The following is a 15349-nucleotide window of genomic DNA, read 5'->3' on the forward strand; positions in this document are numbered from 1 at the left end:
TATTTCTTTGGCCCGGGTCTTCGAATTTAGGATATCGTCGATGCGTGACAAGTCGGTCAATCAAGGAAGCATTTCTTACCACTTTATTTCTTTATATCTGTTACTTTGTTAATGCGCACGAGGCACCGCAGGAGCTCATCTACAGCTTCCGGAGATGAGAGGACTTTTGAGAATAATCGACAAAGCATTTCCAAATTTTTTTGGCCCACAGAATTGAGATGATTTTGAGGTGCCTTTCGTCAGTAGAAAAGGGAAGAAATGGACAGACAATTTTCTGATGAACGATAGACATGAAAACTCATGGTCATGCAGTCGATTTAATTCCGGAAATGAGCGATTTAATAATCAAAAATCCAGGAAGATCTCCCGAGATTCACCACAACGAACGAGTCAACATCGATAGCGCCCGTTTACGCGTAATGACTAGCAGAAATTAGGGATCATTAAGGGGAATTTCAATTTCCGTTGGGGCGTAGGTGAAGACGTGCGATCGACTAGGGAAACGAGTATGACTTTCACGGTTACCCGAATCAATGATTTCTACTTAATTTTCCAAGGTTAAATATTGCATTACCCTGAAAACAAGTGTCTTCAGGGTGTCTTCATTTAATTAATTAAAATAAACTACGATTTTTCCGTCTCACCAAGTTGTGCAGACAAGATTTTTTCATAATGCACTTGATCACGTTTCATGGTATCCAACAAAAGAAAAACTGTGTGCAAAAGGTATGTAAAATTCAGGCATTAATTTTTCTGTGCACTTACATTAAATCAGGAGTCTTATTGCACCCGTCATTTCCTGTCTCCTTCCCAATCATCTTTTCCGTGGAATTCAGCGTCACTTTGTTCGACGCGACTCCTCGACTTTGGCCGTGGACTCGAGCCCCCGATTCGTCTGAAACATGCGCCAAGGGAGACGAGAGATTTTTTAAAATGCTAGTGAATAAGTGAAGTCGGTTTGTCGGACTCCCCTTAAAAGTCTAGTGGACAACGAATGCCTGTCAATGCCGTCATGACACCTGGCCTACGGTGATGCATGACACCATATATAAAAAATCATTTCCGGTGTTAGGGGGCAATTGGCCTGTCTTGACACATTTGTCGACATAATTCAATGCCCAACCGGTCGTCTTGCGAGAGGCAAATTTATTGGACTTTGTATTAAGGGATATAATTTTGATTTTTGACAGGACGTGACATAAAATGTATCTTCTGGCATTTTTTTTTCCAAGCGACATTATTTGTACTGAACTTTCGCGAAATTTATGTCATCTAATTACTGTACTTTCTGTTGATTTTATGTTAATTATGTAATTGGGCTGTGTGGTGGGTCGATATAAAATAAGAAGGAAACAGCGAAGTCAGAATTTGGAGAGTGAAAATTGTGCCCTGGGCTTGTCTGACCATAGCCACGTCGGGCGGCTATTTCCACTTGCAGCGGGGGCAAGCGTTTTTGTCCTCGCGGGAATATTCAAAATTTCTGAGGAACAAGTATGGACATTAATCTGTAATGTTGGAAAAAAAAAATGTTGAATATATTCCTCATCCAAAATTTACCGCGTGCCAGGGTCATCATTTTTCGAAAATTCAAACTGAATTCGTCTATTGATTTAAAATGCAAATTTGAAGGAATTTTTTTTCGATATAATTGAAAATTTGCGGTGAAAAAGTATACCGGAAGCCTAAAAATCCCATGAAAATGCCCGTTAACCCCAGCGACAGTTACTTTTACCCCTCAAATTTCTGAAACTCCGCCCACTGAATCATTAATCCACCTAAAAATGCACCTCCTCCTGTTTAACGAGCGTAACTAACCACTATTTAAGCGCTCACTGTGCGGAAGTCCCCGTAAAATTGACAGTCTCATGATCCTTTCTCCGACCAAAAATCCTCCTAGCCAAACTAGTTACATTTTTCAACACTCGTTATCGGCCAAATTGCGCAATTCCCACCTGAATCATGCATTCTAATTTTTTATTCATTCTCCCTCGGTCCGTTTATTCGAATCCTATTCGGAATATCAGGTGTAGACCTCGATATTTCAACTCTCTATATGACTCGTGTCTCTAACTTGTTTCGATAACGTAAAAATTTATGATCTACTATTACAATTTCAGGGAGTAATATCGGGCATTCACAACTAAACAAACGCATACTTGAGGGCTCGGGGAGTCATTGAGTCAATGAAACAATTTTTTTTTCATTAAATTCAATAATTCTCACTTCTTGATAAGTCAATTCTCAATTTTTAGAAATTTTTCCAATTTAATAATTAATCGAAAGACTTCATGACTAATATTTCCCAATATCGTCGTCTGCATGAGGGACTTGGGCCATTTTTATTTTCTGTCATTGGCGTTGTGACATTGAAATGTCATCTCTAGCATTGAAAAATAAGACATTCGAATTCGGGCATGGGCTTTTCCCACGTCAAAAAATATTTCAGTTATTGAATCTATTAATAACATTTCTTCGGTTTCATTCGTCGATGAGCAATCGATGGGACGGTGGATGGGCGAGTTTTTAGGTGAAATGTTTCGTGAAATACCGTAATAGGGCATGTCGCTTTGGTAACGTGTAAAACATGTGAGTGATTAATGAAAGACAGGTACCAGAAATATAATTTATGGTGGGTGCGATGAAATGAAGCTCCTGTAATCTAAGGCCACGAATTGAGAATATCATTTTGAAATTTCTACTCATTTTGTGACTAAGCATTTGCACTTTTTGCCACGAAAGAGTCTCTTTAAACCCCATTGATCCAACATTATCGGAAACTCTGCAATAATTTTCTTATTATTTATCCTCTCGATGTTCTGATTTCCCTGGAATTCCCATAAAAATTGAAAATTTATTTCAATCACCATTATGCACTCCATTAAATTTAATCCAAGTCTGAATAATTCAGCTAAAGCTATTTCAATAAATTCAATATTTTTCCAACCGTCATTTGAATATTCTCAATAAAAACAAGTGGAAAATTTATTGTTGATAAATAAATTGGCAAAATCATTGATATTAAAATTTTCATGCCACAACATTATCACTCCCATTCAATGATCGATTGAATTCGCCATTCCCCCAACCCCGGCGTTCATCATCATAACGTTGGCCGCCGACCCAGCCTCACTCACCTTCCTCAAGAAAAAAATCAACCAAAAACCACTGAGTAAATGGCACGAAAAGAAAAAGGATCGATAAACGGCAGTTTAAAATTACGAAAGACCCAGTGGACGCACATCCACACCCGACAAGAGCCATTGCGCTCTTATCGTATGCTGGTGTAGGTGTTATCGCGTCAGGGCGTGTCGCCAGTCGCAGAAAGGCGCTCAACAGGGGAGAGTTAGTGGATGTGAAGGAGAGAGCTAGATCCCGGGCTACGACCGGCTGCTGCCGCAACGTGACTCCGTCAGCCTCCGCACGAGGCGATCCGGATCCGCGCCGGAGACCGTTCCGTTCCCGTATCTCTATCTCACTTATTTAGCTTTCGCATTTGTACACACCAGCTGCTTACGTCCATAACTCCCCTCCCCACCCCTCCCTCCCACCCTTACCGCCTCGCAAGTCGTTATATTTCAGGTATTTTTTTTTTTATATTTATTTATTTATTTATTTATTTTTCTTTGTTTTTATTTCTCTCAACTTCGATGGACTTTTGCCGATGTATATTTTTCCTCTGCTCACGGCACCGTGAAATTCTGGCGGGACAAACCGCACGGGTTATCGGGAATAAACTCTCCCCCCTTCCCACCTCCTCGGCCCCCCTCTGTACCCCACGGTACAAAAGTGTATACTCGTTACTCGTGATCACCTTTCGGTAAAGCCGCACACGAGACACTCAGCTAAAATCCTGCGGGCACCAACTGACAGGACAATTGTGAAATGTTTATTTTCAGGAGATTGTTATCGGTATTTTTTGTAATTGAATTTTAGTTGTAATGGAGTGTACCGAGGGGTATATTAAATAATGGATATCTTCGGTTGGATGGGTGGACTGTTGAGGGTGATAATTTATCGTTGAAGTGTGATAAATGTCGGAGGAAGAATAAATTGTAGAAATGAGAATTTCGATTTAAAACTGAGGGTTATGGAACAACAGAAATGATGGTCGAGATTTAATGGTGTAACTGAGTGGGAATTGAAGGGGGATGGGTCCAATTAACTGGATGTACTAGTTATTGTGATAATTGACGACTTAAGAGGTACTGAAGTAGTCAATGAAAAATGAAAAATCAAAATGAGAAGTATTTTTTGAGGGATTTCAGATGCCAGGGGACATCGATTTGATTAAGAATGAGATTCTTAATTCAATAACTCATATTCCTGAGTGAATAGGGCTATTCTAACGAATGGTGTGGATAGTCAGGTGTATTATTCAATTGTGTAATTGAGTTAGCATGAAGGAGACATGTCTCCGGTTGACTGCATGAACAACCTCACGATATAATTGAATTCATGCCCTGTAACAAAACACCGAATAAAACGTGAATAATCAAACTAAAAATTTTTTTATTATTTATTTAAACCTTTCAGGTGTCATTGCATATCTCGTTGAATATGGGATATTTATAATATTATCGTTAGTTCAATCATTCACTTCCCTGTGTGAATCGGGTATTATTCAATAGTTTTAATTAAATGTTATAATGAATAGAGCGATTGCGCCTGAAATAATTCACCGCTTCAACTTCCCCACTGAACATTGTTACATAATAAACGAATAATTATGCAGATATCAGTTATCTACCTAACATTTACATCAATGCCGGCAGTGAATCACAATGACTATCGGTGAATAAGTTGAGAGACAGGGGCGGCAAATTACGCATATGTGTGTATGTGTGGGTATTTGCTGATGCTGGTAACATTTGCCGGAACACATTTCTAGTGTAAACCAAAGTTATAGATACTTAAACACGATCGACTTCGCCCTCTCCACACACCCCTTCCCTCTCACATGTATGAGACTACATACGTGGTCTCGGCATGCGCGTAGAAAGTCCGCCCACCGTATGACACGATCCCTGTCGCTTCTCACTCCTAAGAAATATACGGAAAGAATTTTTTTTCTTTTCAATTTTTCATGCAGCACTTTCCCAAGCTCCTTCGCCTGTATTTTTTGATTATGCAGTTGGATATTTTCATGATGCGATAGTACCCTTTGAATTGCAAGGAATTTCATCATCAAGAGTGAGAAATATCTTTAAATTTCAGTCGGTGTGAGTAGAAATATTTTTGTGGACTGAAGAAGTTCTTGCAAAAGGTCTTGGGAAGATCGTTCTGGTGATTCAAAAAATGTTTTTTGGGTACCAGAGAAGGGTTTTGATATTTTTCTGAAGGTTTGTGGAACATCTCCGGCAGAGAGATATTTTTTAATGGGATAATTTGGAAAAGCTCTGGGGCACCCCGAGAGGAGCTTCGGAAGAAAATGCGGAGTTTTCTCTGCATATTTTTTTGAAGATTCTTATGAATATTTCTGCGACATGTTCTGCGACAGATGTGACTCCACGCATGATTCCTGAGGGATTTGGCAGTTGAAAATTTTGTATTATCGAAAGACCCCAACCTAAAATTCGTTTTTACATCACAACTAGCTCCAAGTGGCATGACCGCAGTGGAAATAATGACGCAATGCAAAAGCCGAGTCCATTAAATAAACCAAGTTGAACTCCCTCGCAGTTAGCTACCTATTCATTACTTAACAGACTGTCGATCAGCATCAAGGCCGCTGGCCATTGTTCCGAAATGCTCGTTTGCTCTCGGCACGTGTTAAATTCCGGCACCAGTGGTACATTATGAAAAGCGAAAGCCCCTCTCGCTCATCGTGTTACGCTAATTCTTATCATTTTTACGTTCATCTGTTGCACAATATGTCCTCAAGCCCCTCAGACTGACTCCTCTTATCGGTGCGAGGGTGGAGTCAGTGGAATGAGAATGAAATTAAAAAAAAAAAAAAACTAAAATAACATTAAACTATCCGTATCAACCTGAAAGCTATGGGTTTTCAATCGAGGACTAACAAAATTGTGTGGGTGGTTTTGCATTGCTTGAAACACCGTAGGAATAGCATGGCTGTATGCTGGCAGTGTGCACCAAGCCAGTGAAGGAATTTAGCCTTATAAATCAGCAACATGACTGCGCCGGCGCGCCACACCTTTCCCTTCTTGGGGCAATCACGAGTCGTCACCGGTATCGGCAACATCCCTCTTCGTATTAAAACCGACGGAAATCGTCCTGTGGACGAGACCAACGCTCCGTTACGTGATTGCCGAGAGCCGCAGGGCTACCTTTCGCGAATACTTGGGGAGAATTTTTTTTTTTCTTTTTTTTTTCACTTATTTATTGGGAAGGGGCCAAAGTTCACGAGAATTTGGGGGTGAGAGGGAGGCAGTTGGTTCGGAAAATTTTAATTCTGTAGATGAAACTCATCTACAGAAGCTGCAGTATCCAGATAACTCATTAATTATATTTCCGGTGTGAGTCGTTCATCAATCATCGGCGAGATGGACTATTAAGGTATTTCCGCTGAGAAGTCGGCCATCAATTTCATCAATCGTTATCAATGAACGAAGACGAGGAAAAATTATTAATGAATTCAATAAATTTCATATTTCGGAACGTGGGAAAAGTACGTGTCCGGCATTGGATGTCACATTTCCCAATGATCGAGATCAAATTTCAATGTTCGAACTGGACGTTTGAAAAACATTTGGTTGAATTTCAAAAATAAAATTTTGGGTTCAATTAACATCGCTCAGTCCACGAAATTATTTGCTGGATGAGTTTTATGAACAAAAATGAATGAATGGATTCCTTCGATTTTTTTTTAGATAGACAATACAGTTAAAAATGTTATCCAAGTCTTATTAATCATCTCCCCATTATCGACAGTTGCGCAACTCATAGTTGAGATCCAAAAACGTCGTCCACGAATGTAAAACCCCGTTGCATTCGAATGGTCGCCTTGAGGGCACACGCTCTCGTTTAAATACCTCGACTATCCACTGTCTTCCTTCACGAGGAGATCCGGAGATTTACGGTCATGAAATTTTTTTTTTTCCCCCAAAGAGAATTTCATTGTCCCCCACTTTTGTCCTAAGAAAGTTCCGTTCGACTATTGCTAACCGTACGACATGGAATTTTGATTGAAGAGTCATCGAGAGATTGGCTTCAAATCCGAGTTAATTAAATTACCTCGTCATCATTCACATAATTCAAACGAACCCTACGATATCCTCTAGAAAAATAATATTTATTGAATTCCCTCCTGAATCGTCTCATAACATTGTTGTTAATTGAAAGAAAAAATGGCAGACTGCGACGCAGTATATATCCATGGACATATTACTGTGGGTGCGACCGTCTTGATCAGTCAGGAGTTATCTCAAGGCCCCAATGAAATCAGATCGAAGGTATATTAAAATCATCTGCCATTGCGCGGCGCTGACTCGCGACGGGCTCATTACAGATTCACAGATCGATAGCTCATCCGTGTGAATAGAATAAATATTGATGACTGAGCGAGGGAAGATTGATTTCCGCCGATTATATATATTGCACAAGTGATTTGTAATGTTGTGCTAGGGAAGGTCGTTTTGCGTTACTAAATGGCCCTTGCGTTCCTAATTCAACACCTTTCATTGAAATTTATGTGATAGAAAAGGCCACTGGAATTCCGTTGATACGAGCGAAACATCGTGCATCGGTTCCTATTATCGGAAATTATCGGACGAATGTGCGCGTAAACTTTCAACACGCGACACGTAAAATTTTTAAAAATTTCATCGTTTAAAATGCACTACTTCATGGAAAAATCAAATAGAACTCTAAATCTTAGGTTAATTATTCAATTAACGCAATCAATTCACTTAAGGACAACCTAAAAATTGATAAAATTGAATTGATTAAATTAAATTGATCAATAACAGGAATTTATAGAAATATTGATTGAATTTTCACCTAAAACATTCAAATAAATCATCGCATTCCATTAAAATTCATCATTTGTCTCTATAAAATTATTTCTAAAATCCTCTCGACGATCAACACTGCCGAGCGTTCTATTTCTTTATTCAAAATTGGAATTTGTCATTCACGTCAATTCGAAACGCCTGACGAAATACCCCGACATAAACCATCAAGCCCTGGTCCATTGATAAATGGAAAAATAAATCAGAAAAATTTGTGTCACCGAGAAACTGATATTTCAAATTCTCGCAAACCTCTGAGGAAATACCTGACCATACCATCACAACTGATCTCCTTAATTTACCAAAAGCATCAATCAAAAAATCCAGATCGCGTAAGAATTGATATTTCAAATCGACGCGGTTTGGTGTTACCGTTGATAAATTTTATTCAATTAATTTACATTAGTCTGCTCACTATAATTAATTTATCAAGCTGAAAGTTATCGTTCCCACGAATGTCCCCCTGAAGTTCTGAGTGTCTAATGATAATTTTTTTCGTAAATCTCCTGCGAATCCCCTGATTCTCCTGAATAATGAAATTAATATTGACAGTTCCCACGAGCATCTCCAAGAAATCATGAATTTCCAATGACGAAATTCTCTGAAATTCCATTAAATCTCCTCTCCCCCTCCCCTCCACCGTCTCACGTGTAATCTTCCAAGAGTACGCCTCCGCATGATTGGCTTGCAACTCCACAATCCACGAGGATCTCCATTCGATGAAAAATCAACGAGTGAACGGTCTGTCAGAAAACATTACAATTCACTGAGTTTTTTACTCGGAAATCAACTGTTTATGCGGCAATGCCATGGAAACAAGATCACCGGGAGCGTGTGGAAATGGCTGGACCATTTGAAAATATACCACAGGGTAGAATATAAGTCCCGTGGAATGGCGAAGAAGTAACCGCTCCCATGTTGAAAACGCACGGAAGTAACGGAATGAGCGTCGACAGGATCGTAAGTCTTTGTCGAGTGGAATCGGGTCGATTCACCACGGCGATTCATGGCCAATACAGTGCTAACCAGTGGCCCTGATAAGACAGCTATTCGAAAAGCTCAACTATTATTTTCCCACTTCGTTCAATGCACGAACTCCTGAACGAATCCCTCTCTTTTCTGGGGGTGCAAGAGGGTACCACAAACGATACCACTGGTGAACCATCGATTATTATCGCTAGTCGAGGCACCGAGCCTAGGCGTGTCCTCAGGATGGCCTTTTCTTATCTAGATTACTCTCGAGGACATCTTGTTGAGCAATTGACTCCACCCACTGATCTGGCATCCACAGTATCTTGGGAATTTAAAAATAGATTGGCGACCGTATGACGGAAATGAGGGCCTCGATTTTATTCCACGGCCAATTAGTGAGATGATGAGGAGGAGATGAAATGATGGAAAAAAAATAATTAATAATCACATATTATCGAAATTTGTCAAGGGAACAGGGAGGAGGAGAGAGAGAGAGAGACGTCAGAAACTCTGATATCTGAAGGAGGATTTTTTTTTTTTTGGCGAATTTGGGAACTGATCTGATCAGAAATCTCCTGCACTCGATACAGCTGTTTATCCGCGTAAAACCGTTAGTGATAATGGTGAGTTAAAAATCAGGGATTATGAGGGCTGTCGAGTCACTCGCCCGTTGGATATGAATCGGTAAAACATCTCATTTTATTTTCTGTTTATCTTTACTTCGTTTTTTACGATTCGACACGCTTCTCGTCGTGAGTCCAAGTTTATCCGATTATCGCTCGACGCTTTCTAAACTACTCGCCGGACTGTCGCCCCTGTAAATCGCATCGAGACGCCCATGTGTTGTGCCCACGATGTTGAATTATTTTTTTTTTGTTTTAATGCAGTATAAGTGGAAGTTACACAGAAGTTTTTCGCTAATAATTTATGAAAAAATCATGGAAATAAATAAATCAGTAAGAAATTAACCCCCAGAAATTATTCACGTACACTAGTTCCATCATTTTCCTTCATTAATTTCCAAGATTAATGATGAAATGAGGTTTTTATTGGTGAGTTAATTAATCAGAGACATTCCCCGGGGGGAAAAAAATGCTAAAACAATTTAGAAAACGTCGGAGGAGCTGTGACAGACCCCCACAGAGATAAACTGTCCTTCAGGGCGGACAGTGACGTCAGAGGGCGTCGGTAAGGAAAGAGTATCGATGCTTTACTTTGAGTGTATGGTGTGCATACACAGTTGATGCTGGAGAACGCTCACCCGCGAGTTGCATGCCGTTTTATTTACCACGGTGTTGTATGGTTATTCGTGTGTGTTGGCCAGTCGCCCTTGCACCAAGAAGCCCCCCCCGAGGCACGGGCGTGGGCCTTTCACTCCTGCCATCCGCATCGTTCCTCTCTACCGCCACCGCACGGATATACGAGTTCCACCGTTCACGTGTATGAGGCCAAGACACGTAAAAACGGGTTTATGGACTGTGCGATATTGATATTACGGAAAATATTGCTTATAGGAAGATATCTTGAGATGTGATAGGGTAAAATGGACTATTTGAATTGACTCGCTGGGGAAAAGTCCTGTTTTTTTTTAGCAACAGGAAGACGGTACTTCCGCGATTTAAATTTTTCTTACGGGAATGAAAAACATTCGCTGCCAATTTTTTTTTTGGTTGGTCTTCGGGATTTTTCAATCGTTCTGCAGAAATAATGAGACTGAAATTTACATAAATTTTCCCACATTTTCCCATGAAATGGCGAAATTTTCATAATGCGCAGAGATAAAATTATAAAATAGTGGAATCAACCCTTTTTTTTATTCGATATTATCTAAACTCAAGCACCAGCGGATAGTTAACAAAATGGAACAAAAATGCTTCACATAACATTTTTTTGTAGTTTATTCAACTTATGTAAATATTGCAAATAATGATTCCTTCCTTTTTTAGAAAAGAATCCAACATTTTTTGTCAGCCACCTATTCCGTCATGCTTGAATTAGGATGATTTCTATCTTCCACTTATATATCCCATATACATTTAATAAAATACTACAAAATCAAAAATAGTATCTACACTCAAAAAATTTACTGCTAAAAAAAATTATATTCTGCACCACGCGGGGAAAGTGCTCCCTTTCCTCCCCCTCATCAGACACCAAAGTACGAGCTTTTGGTACAGGTGTGTTGAAATACACTATGACGTGGTCCTTCCTTCAATTATTAAAAAAAATCTCTTTCACTAAAAAATGTGCTACGTCAAGCTGTCGCCCAGTGGCACCACAAAATCTCAATCCAACTCCTCCCCCCCGGACCGACGAAATGCCATCATTGTGACGAGGTCCACTATCATCGGACACTCGGCAAAAGTTGGGCAGTGGCATTGTAACAGACCGACAACTATTCGTAACTATGTGTTCACGGGCAACGGTCCTGGAATCGGTTACGATTTTTATCTTTTTTTTGTTCCCCCCCCGCCCACCCCCCGCGTGCGATAGACCATTGGCAGGGTATCTTGCGCCATCCCACTCGGAATACTCTCTTGGGGCATACCGCGCTCGACCAATTGATCAATATCCCACCCGTTCCGATGATTTACTTTCACTTTGTCAGTTACTTGAAAAAAAAAAATCTCTATTATCTCCCTTGTGATATCCTATTTCAAGTAATTTACACTTTTACTGGCCTCCGAGGTGATTTTTTGCTGCTCCTCCCGCAGAATTTACACCGACATTCACCCGAGATAAAAAAAAATTGATGTAGAGAAGTTAATTGGCATAATTGAAATTAAGGGAGATAAACGAGAATAAATGGCTTCTTTTTTGCGAAAATTTATAATACACTGATGTCGAGAATTCATGATTTTATGGAGGAATTTATGGAAACTTTAATTTCCTGTTCATTGATTAACGAAAATCTATATTTTTAGTGATTGAATTCGTCGATTCTGGACAATAGGACTGATTTTTACTGCAATAAATTCTTAATAAATTTTTTATCTCAGTTTCCCCTAGTCCTCCAAAGAAGATAAAACCAAAAATCTTGCGAGCTCCCTAATATTTCGAGATATTCCCAAAAAATGAGCAAAAACCCAAAATCCCCCACCGTAAATATTCAACTTCTCACCTGAGAAATATTCAGCGATTCCCGACTCAATTACCCATTCAATTTTTCTCCACCAATCGATAAAATAAATTTCAATTGCCCCCACCCCGACCTCGTTAGCTCATACCCCATAAAACAAAAGATCGACGGTATCTCCGATAAAAATGACTTTCCCTTCAACGAAAGAGAATTAAAAAAAATTCCAAACAATCGAAATGAGTGCGGTGAGTTTTATGATTTTTCCGGTAACAGCTGTTCTCCCCTCCCCCCCCAATACCCAACGAAAGTTAAACATTACAGATGACCTTCGATATGGGGAATCGATGGCTGATAGATACCAATGCGATATGCACACGTTGCGATTGCAGTGTTAACCATTGAACGATTATACCGACTATTACACTGCGTTAGGGGGATAGGTTCGGGGCCATGGGAGTACGTACTATGGCTAGTGTTATATCCATTGGTAACGACGGTACAATCTCCACCTCTTTGTGTCCAATAGACATTGCTTATTAACTTTGTTTGTCCGGGAATAGTTTATCCGCATGCTCTACAGTGGACTAACGGTCATGCTTTAACCGTGTGTATATCGTATAAATATTACCTCTTGTACATAGTCGTGTGGCCATATAACACGAGGGAAGGACCGGTTGCACCCAATGCTATCGCCGCTGAGGATAATCGGCTAATACCGATTGCACCGGTACAGTTATACCTATATAAATATATCTACACGACTTCGATTTATCTTTCAATAAATCATGGAGAATATTCCACGTGATTTTTCACGTTGTCACGTGGTGGTTTTGTTTTTTTTTCACGGGGGAGTACATGCGTTATGGCGATGCGTGATTAAACAAATTTTCACTGTGAACAAAAATTATTTTTGTTCACAGTGAAAATTTGATAATTAAAAAATGAAGATATTGAGGCGCCACGAATGTTGCTAAAAAACAAAATCGTCCCTGAAGTGTCATTTTTCTAACACTTCACGAAGGACTTCACGAAAATGAACCCACGACTGTACTCTCGACGTCTCGAGGACGTGCCCAATACTTCATCCGGTTGTTTTTATTCAAACCTGTGAAGGTCACCCGAGGTGATCTACAGTGAGATCGATACTTCTCAAGGCGATGAAGTCCCTCTCCTCCCAAATGCAGATGGAAATCGTTCGACCGGATCGACATTTCTTGACACACAATAAAAAAAAAGTTGTACTTCATTTTCCCCCGACGCACACCCGTATGGGATTTATTTCGTGTCGGCTGTCACCACCAGTGGGACAAAGAACTGACCTGTTCCCCTGTACATGACGCACAATTTCAGGTGTCCTACGGATCGTTGCACACCCGCGTACGATAAGAGAAAGGTTGCACCTGACTTTATCATTTTTTTTTCAAATGTATTATCAAATCATTAAGTCAGAATCAATGACTCATACGTGATTTATCTGATTTGCACGGTGTCAGATTGGTGCATGACTTTTGCATAAACTTATTGCATAAAAAAAAAAATTAATGAAAATATAAAAATGAAGTGCACGGGGGTCGTGCGTGTTTCAGTGGAAAATTTACAAAGTTTTGTGGGCAATTGAGTGTGTCCGGAAAATACGGCAGAGTTATAGGTTGAGCGGTGACGGAACACATTCAAACGCCCACTTGCTGTAATCCCCACCGAATGATGGTTGTAAATCATTCCTGTGATGAATGTATTTACAACCGACAATTTTTTGATTTTTTTTTCCACGAGATAAAAATATGGGAATCATCCAAAAAATCGTGGAGCACAAAATGGAAAAGAGAAATTAAGGGATGGCCGTGGTGCAGTGGTAAAATTATAATTTATCTAATTAAATTCATAAATACGAGAGGAGACTTCACTGATCCCTAAACTTGAACTTAATTCCGTAATCTCGTTATCCACGAAAAATCCATCTCGAAAAATTTATGACTCTGATATTCTCAATTTTTTTTCAGTCACAACTACTGTCACGATAAAGAAAAAGCCAAGATAAATAAACAAAAGTAAATGAAGAGAGACGCTTGTGTGGCGCCGTGGGTAGAAAAGGTTGAATTCAAAGGTAATGGATTGCGACCCCTCTCAAGAGAAACAGGCAAATAGCGTAGGTGAATAAATGCAGCCTGTACCACTACCACTATTCTCAATGTGTTATACAATATCAAATTCAAAAACCATGAATGGCCGGATGACACGGAGGTGTTTAATGGTACACGTGAATAACAAAACACATGGAATTTCACGATAACTATTAACAAGAAACATCGAGTTTAAACTATCTGTCGTATCTTTTATTTTGACACGACTACTGTTTTATAAAGATGACGTACAAACTTTATGAATGAATACCAACAATATTAGCATTTCCCATTCAATTCGAGTTCAAGGTAAATAAAATATCATTTCACAAAATGAATCCTTTGATTATCATAAATCTATTCATTTTTTCATGGAAAAATATCTGGCCAGTTCAACCGTTAAAAAACATTTGATTTATATTTATCAATTGTTAGGTTAAATTTGTTTGGAGGGACTGATGTACGAGAGTACTGGAGAAGTATTGTGGAGCAAAGTGGCTGGTCTCGGGTGGCTAATCGCTTCGAAAAATACTATGAATAATTCAACCAGTCGGGGAAAAAGAAAAAGGCGCCCAGACGAAATCAAGCGACAAGGTAGTTCGTGCCTCGTAAAGACCAAAGCAATACTAGTGTGCATGTCTACAGCTCCAGCATATTTAGACCCTTTCCCCTGACTTTCCTCCCCATTTATCCCCAATCATCGCACCCCAATGGCCTCAACCATTCCCTTAATTTTCAACCTGAAAATACAATTTTTTCCCTCCACTCAACAGGAAATTCTGGACCACGTGATGACGATGGCAAATGCTTCCAGTCACCTGGGGGATGGTCAATACCTCTTCGGCTGGTGGAAAAAGATTTTCAAGTTGGAGATACGTGAACGCCTAGAGAAGGCATTTTACTTTATCACCAGCCGACGCATAGTAAACGGATGCCTGAACACTCCTGTCCTCTCGTATTTGAAACATCGGGCGAATATCTACTTACAGTTGTATTCGTGGGGATTATTTTGTGGGTATATGTATGGGTACGTCAACGGTTAGTTATCACCTCACCCACCTACCATGTGGCTTTTATTACTTGGTTTAACGATGGTATTGTTCAATGGGTAACGCCACGCACGTCCAGAATGACGTCTCAATAATTTTTGTCAGGTATGGACCACGAAGAAGGGGCCAAACCAGCGAGAAAGTCCGAGTGAAATTACA

The 15349-nt window shown here is 39.8% G+C and overlaps 1 protein-coding gene across 4 annotated transcripts in view; it reads right to left on the bottom strand.

Annotated features, from left to right (window-relative positions):
- Positions 1-15349, bottom strand: part of LOC135160513 (transcription factor hamlet-like) — a 93322-nt gene that overhangs the window by 26920 nt on the left and 51053 nt on the right. For 2 of the 4 annotated variants that reach the window (XM_064117132.1, XM_064117134.1), the window contains one exon: positions 766-895. The exons of 1 other annotated variant lie outside the window; for it this stretch is intronic. The gene's annotated coding sequence lies outside the window, so the exon portion shown is untranslated. Of the gene's footprint in view, positions 1-765; positions 896-1732; positions 1777-15349 lie in introns of those variants that run through there. One more of the 4 variants, XM_064117135.1, reaches the window with a different exon arrangement.

The sequence above is a fragment of the Diachasmimorpha longicaudata genome, chromosome 3 (genome assembly GCF_034640455.1).
Source record: "Diachasmimorpha longicaudata isolate KC_UGA_2023 chromosome 3, iyDiaLong2, whole genome shotgun sequence".
NCBI classification, from domain to species: Eukaryota; Metazoa; Arthropoda; class Insecta; order Hymenoptera; family Braconidae; genus Diachasmimorpha; species Diachasmimorpha longicaudata.